This window comes from Melanaphis sacchari, unplaced genomic scaffold (genome assembly GCF_002803265.2).
Source record: "Melanaphis sacchari strain LSU unplaced genomic scaffold, SCAv2.0 Contig4_pilon_pilon, whole genome shotgun sequence".
Taxonomy (NCBI): Eukaryota; Metazoa; Arthropoda; class Insecta; order Hemiptera; family Aphididae; genus Melanaphis; species Melanaphis sacchari.
In genome coordinates, this window is record NW_020271335.1 from 2,148,755 (window position 1) to 2,158,538 (window position 9,784).

At 26.2% G+C, this 9,784-nt stretch overlaps 1 pseudogene; it reads right to left on the reverse strand.

Moving 5' to 3' along the window:
* Positions 1-8,746: 8,746 nt before the first annotated feature.
* The window catches only part of LOC112599195, a 4,950-nt pseudogene continuing 3,912 nt past the window's right edge, over positions 8,747-9,784 (reverse strand).

Below are 9,784 nucleotides of genomic sequence, written 5' to 3' on the forward strand. Positions count from 1 at the left end.
TTTGATATCTAATCCTGTTACGATCGCAAACGCAATCCATTCATAATAATATTTTTTACTATTACAACGTATTATACTATAGGCTTTGGAAACCGCAAACTATTCTTTGACTCTAGAGTGTTGAACGGAATTGCGAAGCAGAGGACAACTTATTATATTATGATAATATTATGATGTAGGTACACGACACGCCTTTAGCTGGCCAGTTTTTCGAGGTGTTAAAACTGAAGCCTCTTTTTTGTTAAATTGTTAATTTATTATTATCGCTGTTGAATCGATTACCTATAATATTAGATGGCGCGCGATATAAGTATTGAGAATACTGAAAAGTCGAAAAGGAAATAACATATTATACAAGTCGCCACGCCAATGGAGCAATGTATAAACATATTTAGATCTTAAATGACAGGTAATGACTTGTGTACCCAAGTTTCGACGTGACGGCAAAATCGGATTATTTAACTATCATTAATTTGTTTAAATATTAAATATATTTACGCATCTGTATTAAGCACAGATAATATTTTAAATAATAAGAGATAAACATTATTTTAGTAATCTCACAAGCGAGATATTTCCATTACTAAGTATTATTAAGTTTATTTAGATTTTTTTTAAATGTCTTTGTGGCTAAATATAATTTTATTTTTTATAATTTAAGTCTCTCTCCTTTAAAATCCAACCAAATTCCTGTGTAAACATAGTAAATATTACTATTCATTATTGACAGTAATTTATTTATGTTATCGATGATCTTCCGAAATATGTATCGTTATTATTCTCATCGCGTAGCACCTTTGTTTGAAATGACTTTCTGACGACGCAACGAATGCGCTGCCTTGTACGGCCACTATAGATACGCGTCCAACACAATAACATTATTATATACAATATGGGCACATTGATATTACATACTTTAGACACTCTTATACTACAAGCGACCTACTGGCCGTATCTAACCATATAAATACATCCAATATTGCATTAATCCGACTAAAAATTGTTTTATCGGCATAGCATGTACCGAATATTAGTGCGATTCCTACACCTATACCTTTAAAGACGTACAAATGTATAATGCACGTGTATTTACAATAGTTAACAAGTAGTTATAATATTACATATAGGTATTTTTGTTTATGTATAATACATACATATTGTTATTATAGTCGTGAGTTGTGATATAGCTGTCGGCTTTATGTTTCCTAGATTTAGTATTAGCAACTTATATAATTGTTTACAACTTTAAATATCCTTAAGGTCTTAGCTAGTCGCCAGCAGGCAACTAACATATTATATAGAAGTGTTTTCAGGAATTTTTACTGGGGCCAGGGGTTATACAATTTATATGAAAAATAATATAATAATACGTCAATACCAACCTATTATTTAACGCTAGAAAAAAATAGAAAAAAGATCAATGGGAATCTATTTCCCATATCCTGCTGTAAATACATGTATATTCAGTCGCTCGGATACTCAAAACACGTTTTGAGACGTTGATTTAATAACGCATTCTCAATAAATTACTTATTATGTATTATTCAAAATAATATTTTAGGTATCTTAGATTGGGTAGATATATATAAAACGATTATAGAAATAAGAGCCGGTCTTTTATTTGATAGTTAAAACAAATTGAGTACCTGTCTATAATAAAATATGGGTGTATAAAAAAAAAAAATGTATAGTATATTATTTTATATTTTTGTTGCTAAATAAAATGCAATGTTATTAAAAATAAAAAAAAGGATGTTATTTCTTGGCAATATAATATTCTATCAGTAATATAATAATAATATGCCTATAAATATTTTATTTTATGTATCATAAAATCTTTGTAGCAGAATATACATTTATTAAAAGTCGTTATAAGTTTTTATTATTTTTAAATCCCACAACGAGAGCGGAGATGTCTGCATGACGTCACTGGTCAAAATTGATTAAACAACTATAATTTCGTTAGTTATAAAGGTCACCCTTAGGCCTTAGGCCCTATAGTTAAGTGATGCCTCTGGACACGGGGGCATATACAATATACATAGAATCCATGGGCTGTACGATAACTTGATATTTGTGTACTTTATTCGACTACAATAATATGAAACTACTTATATATAGGTAAACGTTATACTGTTTATGGTAAATACACGCTTTGGCTTATTGCGGTGCACAATGATATATTATTATGTTCGTATAATAGTACCTATAAGATGTCAGAGACATAATAAGAATGTTTTGTTAATTAATAAAGCTAGGGATCGACTTCTTTGTTTTCAATTATTTTAAAGTAAAAATATTCTAGTGTACAATGTCAACTTCTAAGTTGAAATTGGAGTTATGTTACAATTTATAAAAAGGAGAATCGTTATACGACGGTGTGGTTTTGATCGCTCTCTTATTATTATGTTCATTGATAAGTTCGTGTAATAATACAGTATAATGTAAATAAAATATATTACAATAAATTTAAAAACTTTCATAACTTGAATAACAATTAAAATACCGTAGAAAAAAAATCAACGTCTAATACAGATGAATGGTAGTCTTACCTTTACGTCTGATGTTAGATCCATTCACATTAATATTACACACACTTATATTCACCAATCACGCTCGGGCCCTTGCCTCTATTTTAGATTCTGGGCGGAGCGATGAATGTATTGATTTAAAAAATTCAATGTGCATTATTTTTTATAATAAAAAAATGTGTAGGTAATATTTATTTTTGTGCATCTGTATCACGATAAGTAGTTGAAAAAATGAAGGAAAACCCATTTTTAGGCAAAACAAATTTTTAGTAAAATGGATTTTGTTATTTTGGTGCAATTCAAAAACGATAAAACTGTAAATATTTTAAGTTTCACCAAATGTGTATAGGTATCAACAGTTTTACATAGATGATGAAATTTCGAAAAATTTTGAAATATTTACAGTCACATTTTTGCTTAGTCGAAAACCTTAAAAAATTAATACAAGGTGTTTTATAAGTTGTTAATATGCCATGCAGTTAAAAAATATCAAAATTACATAAGTGAATTATTTTTTTTATAATAATATGGAAATTCAAGTTTTGATAAAATTTGCAAATTATTTTATAGTTAATTATATAAAATTATATAATTTATAAAGCGTTCAATTTTTATAGCCAAGGTATGAATATTAAATACACAGCTGATTAGTATTTAGTATTGAAACCAAAAAAATCTGAAAATAAATTAGCTCAATTTTTCTTATAGATAAGTTATTATTTATTAGAAGATGAAATTTTGATGAAATAATATAATATTTTAACTATGATTAACGATATTCATTTTATGTTGTATTACAAAACATTATTCGTGGGGACTTCAAGCTTTTAACGAATGTTATGAATTTTACAATACACAGTATGGAATTTTCAAAATATGCAGATTAATTTGAAGCTATTACCAATTTATACTATGAACCTATTCACGTTGTTTTACGGTAAGGTGGTATTGATTCTGAAGTTAATAATAATATTTTATAATATGTTATAAATATATACGTAGACGCGTAGCATTACTAGCTAGGTATAATCCAACTTTGTCCGGGTTAAAATTAATCTATCCCTCTCGTTTTTTTTTATTTTGTATCAGTTCAAAATATTTAAATATACATTACGAAGTTGAAATAACCATCGTAATAGTATTTGATTTTAAGATTTGTTTTTTTTTTTAGAAAATGGCCATTCGTTCAGAAGGTACATGATCACAACAGATGGACAGAAGAATATAATAATATAATATTAAAACTTAAAAAAAAAACGTAAAACCTACTGTAATCAATTATTTTATTAGCAATATTAAAAGACATAATATTATCATGAAATATAATTAGTGATATAAGGTTACAGATACAGATTGTCTTCGGTTAGAATCGTATTGTGTACATAACGAATCATAGAATTAAAATTTGATAAGTCCATTAAAGTAATCCATTTAATATCTAACGTATAGCAAAGCAAGCCCATTTGATCATCTTTTTATGAAAATATAAACAATATATAAATAGGTATATTTTTAATTACAGTAAAAAAACCTTATGAGAATTTTTTTATTAAATTTACAAGCTTTAGTAGTAAAATGAAAAAGGTTTTAAATTTTTAACTAAAAAATGATTTAAATATTTAAAATATAATATATAATATTTAATTAAATGAATTTCGTAAAAAAAAAAAACACATGCTTGTTGTATACTTTCACTAACATATTCCAAGAATTAAAAATTGTTAATTTTTTAACTGCAGTGCGTCTTTTTTATTATAGTATTTTGTACTTGTTGGAATCATATGATTAAATAAGTATATAGCGTATTTTATTATTAATAATCGTAATGATATCCCATTATTTCATGTTTTGTGCTATCAAAAATATTATTTATTTTCTCCATCAGAATATTTATATAAATATTTGGTGAAAATTTCAATTTGTAATTAAAAAAAAAAAAAAAAAATAAACGATTTTTTTTTGAAAAGTAGTTTTGTGTATAGTAAATATTCTTCTGTTTATGTTAGATTTTCCAAATCTTACTATTAAGTAAGTGTTGAGAATTTTATATTTTTGATTATAAAATGTACCAAAAACATCGAAAATAAACACCTATTAAAGTTGTTGAATAGTATTTGAGCATTTTTTCTGATTCAAAACACAATGACTGGTATCAAAAAAATATTTTTTTTCTGTGATTTACAAGACATGCTCACTTAAACTAACAAGATTGCGATACTTTAATAACCATTATACCTATTCATGTTGACAATTTTTTTTTCTTAGTACATCTTTTATTGACTTAAGAACTATACTTCCTAGGTTGTAATTAATAGTAACTTTTCTGATTTTATCAATAGCAATTTTTTAGATTTCATAATTTTATGGTCCAATTTTACCTCATTCTTACAACGCTATATCTAAGTGTTATTTGCTAACTTTACTTCTAAATATTCGTTATATTCAAAACAATATCTGATTCAAAGATTTTTCACTACATAGATTCTTTATTATAAATTTTAATTGTTCACAAATAGATCACTATATTTTACACTCTCAGACTTATAAACTTAATTTAAATGATTCTCGTTTTTGTAAAATTCATATGGAGAAGAGATTTATGATTTATCACAGATTCGTTTCGATTGTTCATCTTAATCTCTTAAATATACACATCTAATCAATTTTCTTAACTCTCTACATTTTCTTTTTACTTTCTCCACCATTTTGCATCATAATTTTGTCTGGTTATTAACCATATTATTTCGTTTATCCAAGAAGCTAGCTTTGTTATTTGATCTTAGACTGTAAAAAATGTTGAATATATACTATTCAATTGTATTTTTGGAGATTTATAGTTAATTCTAAATTTTATTTATATATAAAAAATTTTTTTTTGATCCATAATTAATAAGCCAATATTCTTTCCAGATTTATTCGTGAGGTTTCTATTTCTTGAGGGAGTATTATTGACTAGACTTTTATCGAACATTATGTGTAAATATCAGCCATTATTAGGTGTTAAGGGCTTTAATACATTTAAATTCATTCTATTAATGGTTTTAGGGTTCATAGTTTTTTTATTTCATTAATTTTTGATGTTATTGTGAACAAATTTTTTTTAGGTAAAAAACATTACAGGTCATTACAATCTATCGAAGAATGGAAATATTTTATACTTAATAACATACTAAAATTCTAATCAAACCGATTAAATAAAAATGACTTTTAATTCTGATAAAAGTCATGTATATAAAATATTTATTTTTGAAGCTTAAATGGTATAGATAATCCGAAATATTCTGTAGGTATATAATATAAAGTTTATTTTTTCAACACATGAAATCGTTTTTTTCCCATAGGAAATTCTAGCGCGTACTTTTTACAGACTTTAAATCGATTTACAGTTTTATTCAGAGGAGAGCTCATAGGACGCGAAAACTTAATAATAAAATATTCTTCTTGGTAATATTATTAAAGTATAATAGTTATAATTTGTTTTATTAATTAGTTTGACCGGCGTAAAAATATAAAAAATATTTTAACAATTTTTATGATAATATGATATTTTAAAAACAACTTTTCTATCACAGCCTACAGGTTTGTAAATTTGTGTATTAATACTTTCTAAAACTATAATATTAACTTAAAATAAATAGAAGAATGTTTGGAATAAATTTCTACTACAAAATAAATGGATTTATGTATAATAATATGTAAGCCTAAATATTTTTTATATTTTTTAAGTCATAAAAGAATCTAGATGGGATAAAAGTACTTTTTGTTGTCTAAAAAGTTAAATGTGATATTGTTATGGTAAAAATAATGTAATAAATCATACTTAAACAAACATAGAATAATTTGTTACTAAAAAGTTTTACATTAAAAAAACTAAATAAATTTGCTAAAATTATATATTACGTTTTATTGAAAACATAAAAACTTATTCGCTAGATGTTTAATTTATACTTTGTCTCTATTACATTATAAATATGTCGTCGTCATCGGGATGTACAGTCAGACTAGAATTGGGCCTGATAGTTGTATTATCGATATTAGGCAATACGTCTTCGTTCTCAATCACTGGTCTGGATTGTGACAGCGAAGATGTCGGACGAGAATGGGGTCTTGTCTAATGGTGTGAAGTGTATGAATGAGTAGATAGTCTTGAGTTGGGTCTGCCCATAGGTGATATTGAATTTAGTCCAGCTTGTTATCTTATATCTTTGAATTGAGTTCATATAGATAAAATGTCATAACTATCTATATAGCTGGTGACAAATTTGAACCTTGCACATCATATTATACCGAATACGCAACGATAAAAATTAATCGTCAACGGTGGTATATACTCGTTCAAAATCAACCAGTTATGCCGAACACTTCGTGAATACACAATTAGTTAATACTTACTTAATTATAAAATTATTACGAGTGAAAAATGGTCCGTAAAATCACGCGTAAAATAATTATTTTTTTTCAAACAATTTTTAATATTTTATTACATTTTCAAAAATAGTAAAATTAGTAGGTATATACTTGAAATTATTTTCAAATTATTATTTTTAATACCTAGGTATATTATGATACAATTTTCAACAAATTTTAACTCCTTTTGAAATATTTATAGAAATGACAAATTTTCAATTTTTTTTTAGTATTTTTTTGTAATTTTCGATAAAGAATTATTCTCTAGGTAAAAACTACCTTTATTTTTTATTATTTTTAATATTATTAAATTAATTGATGCTTTAAACTTATTATTACCATTAAAAAAAGGGACTCAACTCGAATAACCTAACAATATTGGTCGGACTCAACTCCGATAACCTAAAAGTGTTTGTGAGACTGAATTAAATATTATTCCTGCACATAATGTTGTTGTCTTTGACATCATTGTTATCATTTTCGTCGTCATCGTTAGGATGTACAGACAATGTAGAACCAGGCTTGTTAGATATGCCATCAGCCATGGGCAATACGGCTTCGTACCCTACAATTTCTGGTCTGTACTAAGACAGCGAAGACGCCGGGCGAGATATAATTGACATTGCAGAGTATGGTCGTTTCTAAACAAAAATTTATAAAATTTATCGTATTACTTTATGAACATAAAAAAAATATGGGTTATTCATAAAATAGACATTTTTAGTGTTTTAAATGTTTTAATAATTTTTGCTCTTGGAATTTAATAATATTTGTATTTTAGATTTTGAAAATTTAAGCATTTTTTTATAATAGTAAAAAAAAATAAGATAAAATAAAATGTATAGGTATTCTTTTTAGTTATTGATTCATATTTACTTACTCGATTTTCATATTTATTAGCATTCCAATCGGGATTATAGCTAAAGGTAAATAGCTTGGTTTTGTTTTTGATTTCTACCATTTGGTTTCTAAAATTTTTATTTTGTTGTTCTAAAAACTTTCGTGATATTTCGTTATTACCATTTTTATTTTTATTTGTAGCTTACCAACTTTTGGGAAAATAAGTTCACAATATATTTCTTCGTACAGTAAATTTTTATAAACACTGAAACCATTTTTTTGTAACAATGAGTAACCAAATTAACATTTAATTTAAAATTTTGAGTAACCGATGAAACATTAAAATAGCGGTATCGCGTCTGTATTTCTAAAAAATTAAAATATGTATTATGCCTAAATAATCCTTCATTTGAACTTTGATTAATAAGTAATCAATTAATAGGAATTTGTTTTTACTTATTCCAGATTTTTCAATGTTTTCATACTATATAATATACCTTTTTTTCGTTTCAAGTTGGTCAGGGTCATTATTGAAAAACATTTTTACTACTTAGATTTAGACTTTTAAATAATAATAATAATAATTACGTGTGATTTGAGTAGAGTGTACCAGTGTATTTTTAATTTTTTTGCTTAATAATAATTAAACACGCATTCTTCATAAGTTAAATTTTTAATTTTATATTCAAATATATAATTTGTTAATAATCCAGTGGAATAGAAGTAGGTAGATAGAATTTGATAAACTATTTTCATGTAAATAATTTTAATGAATTATATTGATAGTTATTAATCTATTGATATACAATGTAATTATTTATACGCGGTGGCGGCGACGGCGCAGGAAGCAGAGGTAGGTGACAGCGGTGGCATCATTGAATAGGGGGTACGGAGTAAGGAGTAGGACTAGGTTTTTGAATGTAGTGGCTTTGTCAGTTGTTGTGTTGACAATATTCAAGCTTATTTTTTTAAAGCGTGAAATCGCTTATTTTTCCCACAAAGAATCCTAGTCCGTTTTTTTTTTTTACATATTCTACATCGTTTTGCAGTTTTTTTCAGTGAAAAGCTCACAGGCTGTAAATACAAAATAATAAAATGTACTTCTTGGTCATAATAATAATAGGTGTGTTACATTGTCATATAATATCATAAAACATTAATTCTACCTATAATATATCAAATAGGTAGTTTTTTTATATTAAAAAGTTAAACTCGACATTCTACACAAGCACGCTGAAAAGAGTTTTTCATTCTATAAAATAAAGGGAATTTATTGTTTTACACTCGTAATCACGTAGGTACCTTCACACACGCATGCATGTTGTAAAAAAATTATACGTCTCGAGTCTCTACGGTATTAACTGCACGTAAAAGTTTTTAAGGTAACGCCTCTTGTACATGATAAAACTATATGGTTACAATAACATTACATACATTTATTATACACTCGACGATCATTGTAACATGGATATCATAATGTGCTGGATTTGCTATAGATAACATAAAATATCTATAAATTCAGAAATTTGTGGTTATTGGAATGGAATAATAATTAATGACTATAATAATATAAGTATATTATAATATACAATAAACTAAGATGTAATAATACAAAAATAAGAGAAATTAAAATTAAAAAGTAAAAATATATTAAAAATTAAAATAAATGGGTATTATGCTATGAGTATGACGTGGCCGGACTGACACAAGGGACACAAGCCTTGTATGTAAGTCCGGTACTAATAAATATTGAATGTACTTGTTCTTGCGTTATTACCTTCCTCCAGTTCTTCGGAGGGTTCTCGAGATCGTGATTCGAGAATATGATTAAATACACCGTATGTAAATTAAATAGTAAAATATTTCGTACTGACAATAAGTATGTAGGGCATGCACCTTACCTGGTTCGCCGCGGTGTATACCTGTAGTACGATCCTCAGAGAAAGATGTAAGATAATGCAAGTTGCGATATGATTTAAGGAAAACTTAAATTTAAATAAGAAAAA